General features: G+C 45.9%; 1 protein-coding gene across 3 annotated transcripts in view; it reads left to right on the plus strand.

The window, feature by feature from the left end:
* The first annotated feature begins 3,319 nt into the window (after positions 1-3,319).
* Positions 3,320-17,676, plus strand: part of LOC139277990 (sterile alpha motif domain-containing protein 9-like) — a 34,493-nt gene continuing 20,136 nt past the window's right edge. For 2 of the 3 annotated variants that reach the window (XM_070896639.1, XM_070896655.1), the window contains exon 1: positions 3,320-3,580. The gene's annotated coding sequence lies outside the window, so the exon portion shown is untranslated. Of the gene's footprint in view, positions 3,581-7,566; positions 7,639-17,676 lie in introns of those variants that run through there. The other variant, XM_070896647.1, reaches the window with a different exon arrangement.

Below are 17,676 nucleotides of genomic sequence, written 5' to 3' on the forward strand. Positions count from 1 at the left end.
CAATCATTGAAGGTTGGCATTCAGGTACAGCAGGCGGTGAAGAAGACAAATGGTATGTTGGCTTCCATAGCTCGGGGATTTGAGTATAGGAACAGTGAGGTCTTACTGCAATTGTATAGGGCCTTAGTGAGGCCTCAGCTGGAATATTGTGTTCAGTTTTGGTCTCCTAATCTGAGGGAGGACATTCTTGCTATTGAGGGAGTGCAGCGAAAGTTCACCAGATTAATTCCAGGGATGGCTGGACTGTCATATGAGGAGAGACTGGATTAACTGGGCCTTTATTCACTGGAGTTTAGAAGGATGAGAGGGGATCACATAGAAACGTATAAGATTCTGACGGGACTGGACAGCTTAGATGCGGGAAGAATGTTTGCAATGTTGGGGAAGTCCAGAACCGGGGACATAGTCTTAGGATAAGGGGTAGGCCATTTAGGACTGAGATGAGGAGAAACTTCTTCACTCAGAGAGTTGTTAACCTGTGGAATTCCCTGCCGCAGGGAGTTGTTGATGCCAGTTCATTGTATATATTCAAGAGGGAGGTAGATATGGCCCTTACGGCTAAGGGATCAAGGGGTATGGAGAGAAAGCAGGAAAGGGGTACTGAGGGAATGATCAGCCGTGATCTTATTGAATGGTGGTGCAGGCTCGAAAGGCCGAATGGCCTACTCCTGCACCTATTTTCTATGTTTTCTATAATATTCTGCAACTACCATGCATTCTGGTACCAAATTCAATTTTCTATTACATAGAAACATAGAAAATAGGTGCAGGAATAGGCGATTCGGCCCTTTGAGCCTGCACCGCCATTCAATGATTTCATGGCTGAACATGCAACTTCAGTACCCCATTCCTGCTTTCTCGCCATACCCCTTGATCTTCCTAGTAGTAAGGACTACATCTAACTCCTTTTTGAATTATATTTAGTGAATTGGCCTCAACAACTTTCTGTGGTAGAGAATTCCACAGGTTCGCCACTCTCTGGGTGAAGAAGTTTCTCCTCATCTCGGTCCTAAATGGCTTACCCCTTATCCTTAGACTGTGGCCCCTGTTTCTGGACTTCCCCAACATTGAGAACATTCTTCCTGCATCTAACCTGTCTAAACCCGTCTGAATTTTAAACGTTTCTATGAGATCCCCTCTCATTCTTCCGAACTCCAGTGAATACAAGCCCAGTTGAAGTCTTCCTTGATATGTCAGTCCCGCCATCCCGGGAATCAGTCTGGTGAACCTTCGCTGCACTCCCTCAATAGCAAGAATGTCCTTCCTCAAGTTAGGAGACCAAAACTTTGCACAATACTCCAGGTGTGGCCTCACCAAGGCCTTGTTCAGTTATCGTAACTCCTCCCTGCCCCTGTACTCAAATCCCCTCGCTATGAAGGCCAACATGCCATTTGCTTTCTTAACCGCCTGCTGTACCTGCATGCCAACCTTCAATGACTGATGTACCATGACACCCAAGTCTCGTTGCACCTCCCCTTTTCCTAATCTGTCACCATTCAGATAATAGTCTGTCTCTCTGTTTTTACCACCAAAGTGGATAACCTCACATTTATCCACATTATACTTCATCTGCCATGCATTTGCCCACTCACCTAACCTATCCAAGTCATTCTGCAGCCTCATAGCATCCTCCTCGCAGCTCACACTGCCACCCAACTTAGTGTCATCCGCAAATTTGGAGATACTACATTGAATCCCTTCGTCTAAATCATTAATGTGCAATGTAAACAGCTGGGGCCCCAGCACAGAACCTTGCGGTACCCCACTAGTCACTGCCTGACATTCTGAAAAGTACCCATTTACTCCTACTCTTTGCGTCCTGTCAGCACACTACCCCCAATCCCATGTGCTTTAACTTTGCACATTAATCTCTTGTGTGGGACCTTGTCGAAAGCCTTCTGAAAGTCCAAATACACCACATCAACTGGTTCTCCCTTGTCCACTCTACTGGAAACATCGTCAAAAAATTCCAGAAGATTTGTCAAGCATGATTTCCCTTTCACAAATCCATGCTGACTTGGACCTATCATGTCACCTCTTTCCAAATGCACTGCTATGACATCCTTAATAATTGATTCCATCATTTTACCCACTACCGATGTCAGGCTGACCGGTCTATAATTCCCTGTTTTCTCTCTCCCTCCTTTTTTAAAAAGTGGGGTTACATTGGCTACCCTCCACTCCATAGGAACTGATCCAGAGTCAATGGAATGTTGGAAAATGACTGTCAATGCATCCGCTATTTCCAAGGCCACCTCCTTAAGTACTCTGGGATGCAGACCATCAGGCCCTGGGAATTTATCGGCCTTCAATCCCATCAATTTCCCCAACACAATTTCCCGACTAATAAGGATTTCCCTCAGTTCTTCCTTCTTACTAGACCCCCTGACGGTTGTTTGTGTCCTCCTTAGTGAATACCGAACCAAAGTACTTGCTCAATTGGTCTGCCATTTCTTTGTTCCCTGTTATGACTCTCCCTGATTCTGACTGCAGGGGACCTACGTTTGTCTTTACTGATCTTTTTCTCTTTACATATCTATAGAAGCTTTTGCAGTCCGTCTTAATGTTCCCTGCAAACTTCCTCTCGTACTCTATTTTCCCTGCCTTATTCTTTAGTTGACAATTAGGATGACCCAGGTGTCAAAAAAGACGTGCATTTCTATAGCGTCTTTCATGGATGTCCCAAAGAGCTTTACAACCAATGAAGTACTTTTGGAGTGTAGTCACTGTTGTAATTTGGGAAACGCGGCAGCCAATTTGCGCACAGCAAGCTCCTACACACAGCAATGTGATAATGACCAGAGAAACTGTTTGTGATGTTGATTGAGGGATAAATATTGGCCAGGATACTATTATATTCTGCATCTACAACACTCTTGGCCCCAAATTCAATTCTCTATTCTTCTAATTGCCAAGTAGGTGTCATCAATCAGAAAACAATTGAATAGTGCTCACTGAACAATAAAATGCAAATTACAAATAAAAACAAAAGGAAAATTATCAAAAGCAAAAGCTCCCACTTCAATTCTCTCAGTCTGGAGTCTGGGAACTGCTGTCAGCGTTGCCATGGAGCTTGGCGGGGTCACGTGATAACATGCAACCGGCTGGGGGTCACGTGTGTGCATGCGTCTGCCCCCATGCAAATCACGTGTGCGCATGCTCGCCCCCGGTCCGCGTGGTGTGCGGCACGTGTCCCCACCCCAAGGCGACTGTGGGTCACGTTTGCGCATGCTCTGCTACTCGGGCCGGGCGGTGTGCGGCACGTGTCCCTCCCCCGCCCCCACCACACCCCAAGGCGAGTGCGGGTCACCTTTGCGCAAGCTCCTCGTCTAGCCTTGCCCTGGGAGAGGGAGTGGACCGAGACATCAGCCAGCTCTCGCGAGAGCTGGGCGCTGGAAGGCGGCGCGGCCATCTTGGTGTCGGCTGGCGGTGCGAGGAGCTCCCTCCCTCCCTGCCACACACACACACACACAGCGGCTGCCCGCCCCGACAACCCTCTCACACTTGAGCCTCCTCGTTCCAGTCGGAGAAATCAAAGCGAGACGCGGCGGGCAAGATGGTGGCGGCGGCGAAGAAGACGGTGAGGCCCGGGCCTGGGTGTGCGCGGGGAGGGAGCCGGGCCCCAGGGAGTGGATTTTACTCTCGGTTGCGCAGCGTTGATCCCGCCCCCCCGAGTGCTTGAGGGAGGAGGGGGAACCTGCTTTTACCCCGGGACCAGGCCTCCCCCGCACTCGCCCGGTGTCTCTCTCTCACTGGCACAGTGCTGCTGCTGCTGCCCGGGCCCTTGGGACACGGGGGTGGGGGGGGACATTCAGCCCATCGTGTCCGCACCGGCCGACCCAGAGCTACCCAGCCACTTTCCAGTTCTAGGTCCGTGGCCCTGCAGGTTACGTCACTTCAGGTGCACATCCAAATACTTGTTAAATACGATGAGGGTTTCTGCCTCTACCACCCTTTCAGGCAGCGAGTTCCAGACCCCCACCACCCTCTGGGTGAAGACATTTCCCCTTTAAACCTCCCCCCAATTACTTTTAATCTGTGCCCCCTGGTTGTTGACCTCTCTGCCAAGGGAAACAGCTCCGTCCTATCCACTCTATCCAGGCCCCTCATAATTTTATGCACCTCAATCAGGTCTCCACTCAGTCTCCTCTGTTCCAAAGAAAACAAACTCAGCATCACCAATCATAGAAACATAGAAAATAGGTGCAGGAGCAGGCCATTCGGCCCTTCTAGCCTGCACCGCCATTCAATGAGTTCATGGCTGAACATGAAACTTCAGTACCCCATTCCTGCTTTCTCACCATACCCTTGATTCCCCTAGTAGTAAGGACTTCATCTAACTCCTTTTTGAATATATTTAGTGAATTGGCCTCAACAACTTTCTGTGGTAGAGAATTCCACAGGTTCACCACTCTCTGGGTGAAGAAATTCCTCCTCATCTCGGTCCTAAATGGCTTCCCCCTTATCCTTAGACTGTGTCCCCTGGTTCTGGACTTCCCCAACATTGGGAACATTCTTCCTGCATCTAACCTGTCTAACCCCGTCAGAATTTTAAACGTTTCTATGAGGTCCCCTCTCATTCTTCTGAACTCCAGTGAATACAAGCCCAGTTGATCCAGTCTTTCTTGATAGGTCAGTCCCGCCATCCCGGGAATCAGTCTGGTGAACCTTCGCTGCACTCCCTCAATAGCAAGAATGTCCTTCCTCAGGTTAGGAGACCAAAACTGTACACAATACTCCAGGTGTGGCCTCACCAAGGCCCTGTACAATTGTAGCAACACCTCCCTGCCCTTGTACTCAAATCCCCTCGCTATGAAGGCCAACATGCCATTTGCTTTCTTAACCGCCTGCTGTACCTGCATGCCAACCTTCAATGACTGATGTACCATGACACCCAGGTCTCTTTGCACCTGCCCTTTTCCTAATCTGTCACCATTCAGATAATAGTCTGTCTCTCTGTTTTTACCACCAAAGTGGATAACCTCACATTTATCCACATTATACTTCATCTGCCATGCATTTGCCCACTCACCTAACCTATCCAAGTCGCTCTGCAGCCTCATAGAATCCTCCTTGCAGCTCACACTGCCACCCAACTTAGTGTCATCCGCAAATTTGGAGATACTATATTTAATCCCCTCGTCTAAATCATTAATGTACAGTGTAAACAGCTGGGGCCCCAGCACAGAACCTTGCGGTACCCCACTAGTCACTGCCTGCCATTCTGAAAAGTCCCCATTTACTCCTACTCTTTGCTTCCTGTCTGACAACCAGTTCTCAATCCATGTCAGCACACTACCCCCAATCCCATGTGCTTTAACTTTGCACATTAATCACTTGTGTGGGACCTTGTCGAAAGCCTTCTGAAAGTCCAAATATACCACATCAACTAGTTCTCCCTTGTCCACTCTACTGGAAACATCCTCAAAAAATTCCAGAAGATTTGTCAAGCATGATTTCCCTTTCACAAATCCATGCTGACTTGGACCTATCATATTACCTCTTTCCAAATGCACTGCGATGACATCCTTAATAATTGATTCCATCATTTTACCCACTACCGATGTCAGGCTGACCGGTCTGTAATTCCCTGTTTTCTCTCTCCCTCCTTTTTTAAAAAGTGGGGTTACATTGGCTACCCTCCACTCGATAGGAACTGATCCAGAGTCAATGGAATGTTGGAAAATGACTGTCAATGCATCCACTATTTCCAAGGCCACCTCCTTAAGTACTCTGGGATGCAGTCCATCAGGCCCTGGGGATTTATCGGTCTTCAATCCCATCAATTTCCCCAACACAATTTCCCGACTAATAAGGATTTCCCTCAGTTCCTCCTCCTTACTAGACCCTCCGACCCCTTTTATATCCGGAAGGTTGTTTGTGTCCTCCTCAGTGAATACCGAACCAAAGTACTTGTTCAATTGGTCCGCCATTTCTTTGTTCCCCGTTATGACTTCCCCTGATTCTGACTGCAGGGGACCTACGTTTGTCTTCACTAACCTTTTTCTCTTTACATATCTATAGAAACTTTTTGCAATTTCTTACTTGCAGTTTCCACTTTGGTGTCAGGAGTGAGTCCGATCTATTTCATGGTCCACCATATCAGTTGGTGTTTCCACGGCTTCCAATTAGTTCTGTTTCAAGGAGTTATCATTGGAAACTGCACCAGGGGAGGGTAATGGTGCTCAATTCTCAGCTCTGACAGTACTAAAATAGAAAATAGTGTTGGACAGAGTATTGTTACTTCACCTTTCTATACAATAATGTTGACCATTTGGTCAGTGAGCAAAGCCTCCATTACGTGCAACATTTCCACTGGCACCTGGCAATCCCTGACCCAAGGCCGCCCAAAGTGGACGAAAAGCATCCAAGAACACCAAGTCTTTTCGCCGAGAGCATGCAGAAGCCAAACGCAAACAGCGGAAGGAGCGCATGACAACTCAAGCACCCGACCCACCCATCCATCCCTTCAACCACCATCTGCCCCACCTGTGACAGAGACTGTAGGTCCCGCATTGGTCTCTTCAGTAACTTGAGAAATTATTAGTATGGAAGCAATTCATCCTCTACTCCGAGGGACTGCCTAAGAAAAGATGATATTAATGACTTGGATGAATGGACCAAGTGTACTGTAGCCAAATTTGCTGATACAAAGATAGGTGGGAAAGCAAATTGAGGAGGAGACACAATCTGCAAAGGGATATCGATAGGTTAATTAGTGGGTAAAAATTTGGCAGATGGAGTATAATGTGGGAAAATGTTAGGATATCCTTGGTTGGAAGAATATAAAAGCAAACAATTTTAAATGGAGACTACAAAATGCTATGGTACAGAGGGATGAAACGCAGCTAGCATGCAGATACAGCAAGTAATTAGGAAGGCAAATGGAATGTTGGCTTTTATTGCAAGGGCAATAACTGTACAGGTGAGACCACACTTGGAACACTGTGTACAGTTTTGGTCTCTATTTAAGGAAGAATATTGTAAGGAATGTAAATTATAGCAGGCAAAAGAGCAGACAGGTGGTCAGAACACAATGCTGAAGGTGGTGAACTAATCAGTATTAGATCTGAGGAATTGCCTATGTATATAACACTTGTTTATGTAGGTATAGCACACTTATAACTCATTAAAACTGTATCCTTAACCTTAGTAACACATAACAAGTCAGCAGTTACAATTTAGATAAGGAAGCCAGTATTTTGAGAAGTTACTTTAGGCGACATACAGACTGTGGCAAAGTACAAATGATGGAACAACACAATGATGGGAGATGCATGTACCATTCCGCCAGTCTGATAAGAGTTGACAAACCAATGTAACTCCGCTGATACGATAGACCTATCGATGATTTTGTAGGATGGTAGCTCCTCTCCCAAACCTGTATAAATTATACTTGAAACCTCTTGTATTTTGAAGGTTCCACGACTGAACCTTCCCTTGCATTGCTCGAAATAAAGCCGGTTAAACCTGAGGTTTCGTTTGTTTACTTCTGTTTTCGTTAGAGGGTGAAGGGCAAGGTGTCGATTACTTATGGTATTATGCCCCGAGGGAGAGAAGCTTTCCTTTTATCCCAACAATTGGTGCGAACAGGGTGTAGACCCTCCGACCTGGATGATGTGACAGCTAGCAATGGCAGTGAGTATGATTTTGTACCACCTGCAGCTGTAGCATTGATGGAGAAGGAGGTAATCTGTATAAAGAATTAGAAGGGGTAATCTGTAGAACAAAGTTATGGCGAACCATGAAAGGATGAAAACCAAGGTTGGGGATAGGTGTATTGCCTGAAAAAGAAGGTATACAACCTAAAAGGTGGGGGTGGGTGGGGGAGATTCTCATATTGGGAAAGGTTTAAAAATTACACAAAGTCACATCGTGACGTCAGGCCGCCTTATAAACCTGTAAAGGAGATAACCCTTTCCATTGACAGCTGTTTTATACTGGACATTATTAATTTGGGTTTCTTAATAAAAGAAATGAAAAAGCAAGGATGGCAGCCAGAAGACTCACCAGATGGACAGAGAAAATGGTGGGATAGTCAGAATAAAAATAAAACTGAACCAGTCTATGTAATAATACTCGCCTGCTACAGAGGACAGATAAAAGAAATAGATGCTCAAACAAAACAAATTCAAGAGTTAGAAGCTAAGATAAATAAGCTGGAAGAGATAAAAAGGGACCAGATGGATAGTGCAGTGCGCAGCCATAGCACCATCACTTATGGCAATAGAGCTGATGTTGTGATTAAGTGTAGTCCACAAACCCAACCTAACAGTAAACCAGACTGGGATAACGACTGCGGAGTAGAGTGGCCCCCGGCATATGATGGCTATCTATCAGCGGCACCAATATGCACTACTACAATTCCCACCAATGGATGTAGAGCAGCCCACGTTACCATGCAGGAGGTACCCCTCAGCCCACAGGAGAGACAAATTCTTTTGAATGAGTTACCAACCCCTAAAGCAAATAGTAGGAATACAGAATTCTGGCAAAAGAACTGCTAGATGCCAATAACCTAACCATAGCAGACATTCACAATCTGGTAAAAGCCAAAACGGGTCCGATAAGTTGGCACAAAGCGATACCAGAGGTACAAAATGAGGAATGGCAGAATAAGGGAAGAGCAGATCCAGCAAAAATGCAAAGATTGGAATTCCTCAAGCACGGGATGTTTAAAGACAAGCTAGGAGAAGCCCATCAAAAGTTTGGATTTAAAGTGGGGCAAGGTTACGATGAAACTTGAGCGGGCAAAACACGTAGAGGAGTTAAAGTCAGAACAAAGGGAGAAAATAGCAGAGAGGAAGGGGTAGGAGATATACCCCTTGTGCAGCTCCCTTGATTTGTTTTAGCTGCAATAAGGGAGGGGGGCACAAGAAGACGAGGCTCCCAACCGGCAAAGAAGAAGGGAGCACCCTTTTGCAGTATGTGGATGATATCCTTATTGCCTCCAGAACAGAACAACAACATGTGCTAGCTTTAACTACAATGTTAGGAGCTCTACAGAGTGCAGGACTAAAAATAAATCCTAGGATGCTGCAGGTGGGAAGGAGCAAAGTAATATATCTGGGATGCATAATATCACAAGGTAAGAGACACATGCCTGAGAGCAGAAAAGAAGCAATTTGATCAATGCCCAGGCCAGGAAAGAGGTTAGGCCAGTACTAGGGCTATTCAACTACTGCAGAAAAAACAAGCTCTCAAGTGCTCCAGCTCTGGGATTACCTGAGCAGCATAGGCCCTTTCACATCTATACCCACCACAGTCAAGATCATTACATGGGGACAGGCATAGGCCAGTGGCATAGAAATGTCGGGACACGTACCCAGCATACCTTAGTAGAATTGCTTAACACAGGAAGGCTAAAAACGGTATCCGACATGCGAATGGCTAGGTGGGAAGCAATGCTCTTGCGTGTGTTCCCCCCCCCCCACCACCAAACGGGACGGTAATAAAAGACAACTAACAACCTTGCAGGATGGATCATTACTCGGGGAAAGGAGCATCAGTATAGCCCAACGGGAGAAGACCAGGGCAGTAGTCAGGCTTGAGGAGGCAGACGTTGATCTATACGTAGATGGGTCTCGGCGCTATATCAACAGGATACCATGGACGGAATGGGCAGTGGTAGATAGCAGTGGACAGGTTAGAAGGGAAGGACGGTTAGAAGGGGCTGATCAGCTCGAGTGGCTGGATTGGTGGCCCTCACTGAGGCTGGCTAAGGGAAAAAGAGTAAACATATATACATACAGTCAGTATGCTTTTGGAGTAGTGCATGATTATATGATAGCCTGGAACATGACTTCAGGATGAAGGACAAAAAAACACTGATCAACATCAACAGGGAAATGCATGGGCAGACGAGGCAGCCAAGCTGGTGGTGGAGAAGGATACACTGGCCGGGGAAGCCCGGGTCAGAGCATCGTGCCTGAGGAATTAAACATGTCTTAAGGTACCAGCAGAGAGGGGACCGACGGGATATGGAGGAAAGATGGGAATGGGGTGGCCCCGGAATGCATTCAGGGGAGCCTATTAAATTTATACCACGGATATGTCCATACAGGTAGAACCAACTGATAAGCTCGATGTCCAGGTGATGGTGATGGAAGGGAATGGGTAGAGATATAGAGGACCACTGTAGAAGGTGCGTGACATGCGCAAAATACAACCCAGGGGGGAAAGTAAAGGTCAGAATGGGACATCAGCCCTGACCGAAAGGACCCTGGGAAAACTTACAGGTAGATTTACTGGACTGTTACCTAGCAACAAGGGGAAGACATACTGCCTAGCGATAGACCAGTTTACAAAGTGGGTAGAAGCTTTCGCCACTAGAAATTGTTCAGCAAAAACCGTGGCCAGGATCCTAGCAGAAGAAATCAAGGTATCCACTTCACAGGGAAGATAATGAAACAGGCCTGCGCTTTACCAGGGATCAGGCAAAAATCAAAGAGACTGGAAAGGGATGGGTAGACAGGTTACCCCGAATACAGATGAAGCTCAGGGCAACCCCTGATCAGATGACAGGAATGACACTCTTTAAACTAATGAGACTGCCAGAAGGCTTGGTTACAGGAAGCGAGGACAAAGGACCTTTATAAAGACAGGATACGAAGGTCCAAATGGAGCTCTAAGCAGTTACATGATTTAAAATCACAGGCTAGAGATCAGCAAGTAATCAAGGATTGCGAGAACGACACTAAGGAACAGAAGGTCCAAATACCCCAAAGGGAATCAGGTGATGACGAGGACGGTAAGGCACATGTACGCCTGCGTAGTTATAAGGGGTATCGGCAAGTGGAAACACGGCCCAGTTAAAAAAGCATGGTCACTAACTAACTGGTGACGACTGGGAAATAGTGTTTTTTTGCAGGACTAGTGCTTGTGGAAACAACCTGGGGTAACGCAGCCTCATATCAAGGACAACAGGCTAAGGGACGGCAAGGTCTGTATTACAGGGACTCGGGCGACATTAGTTTAATAAAGAATCAAAAACACTGATGGTGACGGACGGAGCAACAGTAGACTTAAATAACGGGCTAGTAAAAGATCCTCTTGGAATGAGTGATCACAGTATGGTTGAATTTGTAATACAGATTGAGGGTGAGGAAGTAGTGTCTCAAACGAGCGTACTATGCTTAAACAAAGGGGACGACAGTGGGATGAGGGCAGAGTTGGCTAAAGTAGACTGGGAACACAGACTAAACGGTGGCACAATTGAGGACCACTGGAGGACTTTTAAGGAGCTCTTTCATAGTGCTCAACAAAAATATATTCCAGTGAAAAAGAAGGGTGGTAAGAGAAGGGATAACCAACCGTGGATAACCAAGGAAATAAAGGAGAGTATCAAATTAAAAACCAATGCATATGAGGTGGCCAAGGTTAGTGGGAAACTAGAAGATTGGGAAAATTTTAAACGACAGCAAAGAATGACTAAGAAAGCAATAAAGAAAGGAAAGATAGATTACGAAAGTAAACTTGCGCAAAACAAAAACAGATAGTAAAAGCTTTTACCGATATATAAAACGGAAAAGAGTGACTAAAGTAAATGGGAAATGTGGAAATGGCTGAGACATTAAACAATTATTTTGCTTCAGTCTTCACAGTGGAAGACACAAAAACCATGCCAAAAATTGCTGGTCACGGGAATGTGGGAAGGGAGGACCTTGAGACAATCACTATCACTAGGGGGGTAATGCTGGACAGGCTAATGGATCTCAAGGTAGACAAGTCCCCTGGTCCTGATGAAATGCATCCCATGGTATTAAAAGAAATGGCAGAAGTTATAGCAGATGCATTCGTTATAATCTACCAAAATTCTCTGGACTCTGGGGAAGTACCATCAGATTGGAAAGCAGCTAATGTAACGCCTCTTTAAAAAAAGGGGGCAGACAAAAGGCAGGTAACTATAGGCCGGTTAGTTTAACACCTGTAGTAGGGAAAATGCTTGAAGCTATCATCAAGGAAGAAATAGTGGGACATCTAGATAGGAATAGTGCAATCAAGCAGACGCAACATGGATTCATGAAGGGAAAATCATGTTTAACTAATTTACTGGAATTCTTTGAGGATATAACGAGCATGGTGGATAGAGGTGTACCGATGGATGTGGTGTATTTAGATTTCCAAAAGGCATTCGATAAGGTGCCACACAAAAGGTTACTGCAGAAGATAAAGGTACGCGGAGTCAGAGGAAATGTATTATCATGGATCGAGAATTGGATGGCTAACAGAAAGCAGAGAGTCGGGATAAATGGGTCCTTTTCGGGTTGGAATTCGGTGGTTAATGGTGTGCCACAGGGATCGGTGCTGGGACCACAACTGTTTACAATATACATAGCTGACCTGGAAGGACAGAGTGTAGTGTAACAAAATTTGCAGATGACACAAAGATTAGTGGGAAAGCGGGTTGTGTAGAGGACACAGAGAGGCTGCAAAGAGATTTAGATAGGTTAAGCGAATGGGCTAAGGTTTGGCAGATGGAATACAATGTCGGAAAATGTGAGGTCATCCACCTTGGGGGAAAAAAACAGTAAAAGGGAATATTATTTGAATGGGGAGAAATTACAACATGCTGCGGTGCAGAGGGACCTGGGGGTCCTTGTGCATGCATGAAACTCTTTTAGAGTCTACCTGCAAAACATAAAACATGTATCCGTGCCACCCGACCTGGATGACACACCAGACATTTACAAGGCCCTTTTTTTTTTTTTTTTTTTGGGCACTAAAATCAAATTTTTTCCTTTTTCCAGTGCCCCCTATAAAAGGAGAGGGGGACACTAAAAGCACCGGCAATTAAAACAAATTAAACTTTAAAACGTAAAATCAAATTAAAATTTGGTTGCCGGGCGTGATGGTGCACTCCAGTCCCTCCGGTGCCCACCTCTCGCGGAAGGCCGCGTCCCAAAAAGTTAGTTTGCAGGTGCAGCAGGTAATCAGGAAGGCGAATGGAATGTTGGCCTTCATTGCGAGAGGGATGGAGTACAAAAGCAGGGAGGTCCTGCTGCAACTGTACAGGGTATTGGTGAGGCCGCACCTGGAGTTACTGCGTTCAGTTTTGGTCACTTTACTTAAGGAAGGATATACTAGCTTTGGAGGGGGTACAGAGATGATTCACTAGGCTGATTCCGGAGATGAGGGGGTTACCTTATGATGATAGATTGAGTAGACTGGGGTGATCTTATAGAAACATTTAAAATAATGAAAGGGATAGACAAGATAGAGGCAGAGAAGTTGTTTCCACTGGTCGGGGAGACTAGAACTAGGGGGTACAGCCTCAAAATACTGGGGAGCTAATTTAAAACCGAGTTGAGAAGGAATTTCTTCTCCCAGAGGGTTGTGAATCTGTGGAATTCTCTGCCCAAGGAAGCAGTTGAGGCTAGCTCATTGAATGTATTCAAATCACAGATAGATAGATTTTTAACCAATAAGGGAATTAAGGGTAATGGGGAGCGGGCGGGTAAGTGGAGCTGAGTCCACGCCCAGATCAGCCATGATCTTGTTGAATGGCGGAGCAGGCTCGAGGGGCTAGATGGCCTACTCCTGTTCCTAATTCTTATGTTCTTATAAAACAACGTAACAAGGAAATGAAACAACATTGGGGATGGGCCAGTAATACGGGACCAATAATTAGTGGGAATAAGACCGCGGTGTGTTTTATAATCGGGAAGGACAAGGATACTGCCTCTGGGGGATAGGGGTGCCGATTTCACTTACGAATGATGGTAGAGGGGTATCTCCCGAGAGAGACTCACCAACACGGCCCCACCCACTACTTTAGCAACAGTGAGAACTACCAGGGCCCCGACCACCACACCCTCAGCGCCACAAACATGTCCAACTATGAACGCTGGGGCAAAAGGGGGATTGATAAGGCAGACCAAGGATAAGATACACTTTGGGGTACGTCAGCGAATAATTACTGTATTCCCAAATTTAACAGACTTAACCATCCCCAACTTCTGCGGGTTAAACACGATATAAAAACCTGACCCTGCGAACACTTACAAAGGCCCTGAATCAAAAACCATGAAGTTTAATGTGGAAAGAGGGTCAGGTAAAAAGCAGGACCAGGGAAAAAGAGGGATACTAGAAATGGTACGCGGCAGGAGTAGCAACAGTAAACATTATAGACCTGCACACGATAGATGATTGAGTTGACGCCCTTACACGAACTTTACAGGGATTGTTGGAGAGAAATCCAGGAATGTAACAAGAGATCCAGCATAGATGATTGTTATAAAAATAATCAAGTTTTATGTCGAGATCCACTACGAATGGTCAAAGATGACTGTGGATATGACCAAGTGGACGGGTGCACCTTGAGTATCACGCCCCTAACACAGGACTACAAAATTATCGCTATTCCACGAGGAAGTGGAGATTGATGTGTGAGCACCACGGCAACGGAAATGAAGAAAGGAACACCTCATGCACCATTATGGATACTGACTTCTGCTTTACTCCGCTTGATGAGACAGATATAAACGGATTTATTATAACCCCTGAGCTAAAGGAGGAAACCATCAATGGGACAATAATGGACGTTACCTGAGGAGGTTATGCGAAGGCCATCGGGCCGCAAGGAAAACCGATACTCGAACTGTGAAAGAGGAACAAGCTCAACTGAATTGGACACCATTTGACAACATAGAGGATACCCCAGGCAGGGCAGAAATTCGGCAAAATAAAGAAGACCCCAAGTGGAGGCGGGGCATAATTCAAACACCGAGGAAATGTTGGCTAGAAGGGACTTTCTTAGTATAACCTTGATGGGAAAGCCAACAGGTAGGTCCTGCAGCTTGGGAAGTAGCGCTACCCAAGCGAAAGGACAATCCTGGAAGCTCACCCATGAGGAATTAATTGGGAAATGGCCTATCTTGGTGAGGCCACACCTGGGGTATTATGTACAGTTTTGGTCTCCTAACTTGAGGAAGGATATTCTTGGTATTGAGGGAGTGCAGCGAAGGTTCACCAGACTGATTCCCGGGATGGCGGGACTGACATACCAAGAAAGACTGGATTAACTGGGCTTGTTGGAGTTCAGAAGAATGGGAGGGGATCTCATAGAAACGTTTAAAATTCTGATGGGTTTCGACAGGTTAGATGCAGGAAGAATGTTCCCAATGTTGGGGAATCCAGAACCAGGGGTCACAGTCTAAGGATAAGGAGTAAGCCATTTAGGACCGAGATGAGGAGAAACTTCTTCACCCAGAGAGTGGAATTCTCTTTATTAGTCGGGAAATTGTGTTGGGGAAATTGATGGGATTGAAGGCCGATAAATCCCCAGGGCCTGATGGACTGCATCCCAGAATACTTAAGGAGGTGGCCTTGGAAATAGCGGATGCATTGACAGTCATTTTCCAACATTCCATTGACTCTGGATCAGTTCCTATGGAGTGGAGGGTAGCCAATGTAACCCCACTTTTTAAAAAAGGAGGGAGAGAGAAAACAGGGAATTATAGACCGGTCAGCCTGACCTCAGTAGTGGGTAAAATGATGGAATCAATTATTAAGGATGTCATAGCAGTGCATCTGGAAAATGGTGACATGATAGGTCCAAGTCATCATGGATTTGTGAAAGGGAAATCATGCTTGACAAATCTTCTGGAATTTTTTGAGGATGTTTCCAGTAAAGTGGACAAAGGAGAACCAGTTGATGTGGTATATTTGGACTTTCAGAAGGCTTTCGACAAGGTCCCACACAAGAGATTAATGTGCAAAGTTAAAGCACATGGGATTGGGGGTAGTGTGCTGACGTGGATTGAGAACTGGTTGTCAGACAGGAAGCAAAGAGTAGGAGTAAACGGGTACTTTTCAGAATGGCAGGCAGTGACTAGTGGGGTGCCGCAAGGTTCTGTGCTGGGGCCCCAGCTGTTTACATTGTACATTAATGATTTAGACGAGGGGATTAAATGCAGTATCTCCAAATTTGCGGATGACACTAAGTTGGGTGGCAGTGTGAGCTGCGAGGAGGATGCTATGAGGCTGCAGAGTGACTTGGATAGGTTAGGTGAGTGGGCAAATGCATGGCAGATGAAGTATAATGTGGATAAATGTGAGGTTATCCACTTTGGTGGTAAAAACAGAGAGACAGACTATTATCTGAATGGTGACAGATTAGGAAAAGGGAAGGCGCAACGAGACCTGGGTGTCATGGTACATCAGTCATTGAAGGTTAGCATGCAGGTACAGCAGGCGGTTAAGAAAGCAAATGGCATGTTGGCCTTCATAGCGAGGGGATTTGAATACAGGGGCAGGGAGGTGTTGCTACAGTTGTACAGGGCCTTGGTGAGGCCACACCTGGAGTATTGTGTCTCCTAACTTGAGGAAGGACATTCTTGCTATTGAGGGAGTGCAGCGAAGATTCACCAGACTGATTCCCGGGATGGCGGGACTGACCTATCAAGAAAGACTGGATCAACTGGGCTTGTATTCACTGGAGTTCAGAAGAATGAGAGGGGACCTCATAGAAACGTTTAAAATTCTGACGGGAAGTCCAGAACCAGGGGTCACAGTCTGAGGATAAGGGGTAAGCCATTTAGGACCGAGATGAGGAGAAACTTCTTCACCCAGAGAGTGGTGAACCTGTGGAATTCTCTACCACAGAAAGTAGTTGAGGCCAATTCACTAAATATATTCAAAAGGGAGTTAGATGAAGTCCTTACTACTCGGGGGATCAAGGGTTATGGCGAGAAAGCAGGAAGGGGGTACTGAAGTTTCTTGTTCAGCCATGAACTCATTGAATGGCGGTGCAGGCTAGAAGGGCTGAATGGCCTGCTCCTGCACCTATTTTCTATGTTTCTATGTTTCTACCACAGAAAGTTGTTGAGGCCAATTCACTAAATATATTCAAAAAGGAGTTAGATGAAGTCCTTACTACTAGTGGGATCAAGGGGTATGGTGAGAAAGCAGGAATGGGGTACTGAAGTTGCATGTTCAGCCATGAACACATTGAATGGCGGTGCAGGCTCGAAGGGCCGAATGGCCTACTCCTGCACCTATTTTCTATGTTTCTATGATGATTTTGTAGGAAGGTAGCTCCTCCCCAAAGCCTGTACAAATTATACTCAAAATCTATTGTATTTTGAAGGTTCCACGACTGAACCTTCCCATGCATTGCTCAAAATAAAGCCGGTTAAACCGGAGATTTCATTTGTTCACTTCCGTTTTCGTTATATAGAGGGCGAAGGGCGAAATGTTGATTATTTATATTGGGTAATCCACCCTGAGGAAGTGCAGCCTTCCTTTTACCCCAACAGAAGGGCGAGGTGTCGATTACCTATATCAAGTAGTCCGCCCCGAGAGAGAGAAGTCTTTCTTTTACCCCAACAGATATACTTGCATTGGAGGCAGTTCAGAGAAGATTCACGAGGTTGATTCTTGAGATGAGGGGGTTATCTTATGAGGAAAGGTTGGGCCTATACACATTGGAATTCAGAAGAATTAGAAGTGATCTTAGTGAACATATAAGATTCTGGGGCTTGACAGGGTAGATGCAGAGAGGATGTTTCCTTTCGTGGGGGAATCTAGAACTAGGGGGCATTGTTTCAGAATAAGGGCTCGCCCATTTAAAATGGAGATGAGGAGGAATTTCTTCTCTCGGAGGGTCGTAAATCTATGGAATTCTCTGCTCCAGGTGTTCATGGATCCTGCCTTACTCTGGGTCATTGATGCATG

Source organism: Pristiophorus japonicus, chromosome 1 (genome assembly GCF_044704955.1).
Source record: "Pristiophorus japonicus isolate sPriJap1 chromosome 1, sPriJap1.hap1, whole genome shotgun sequence".
Lineage (NCBI taxonomy): Eukaryota > Metazoa > Chordata > Chondrichthyes > Pristiophoridae > Pristiophorus > Pristiophorus japonicus.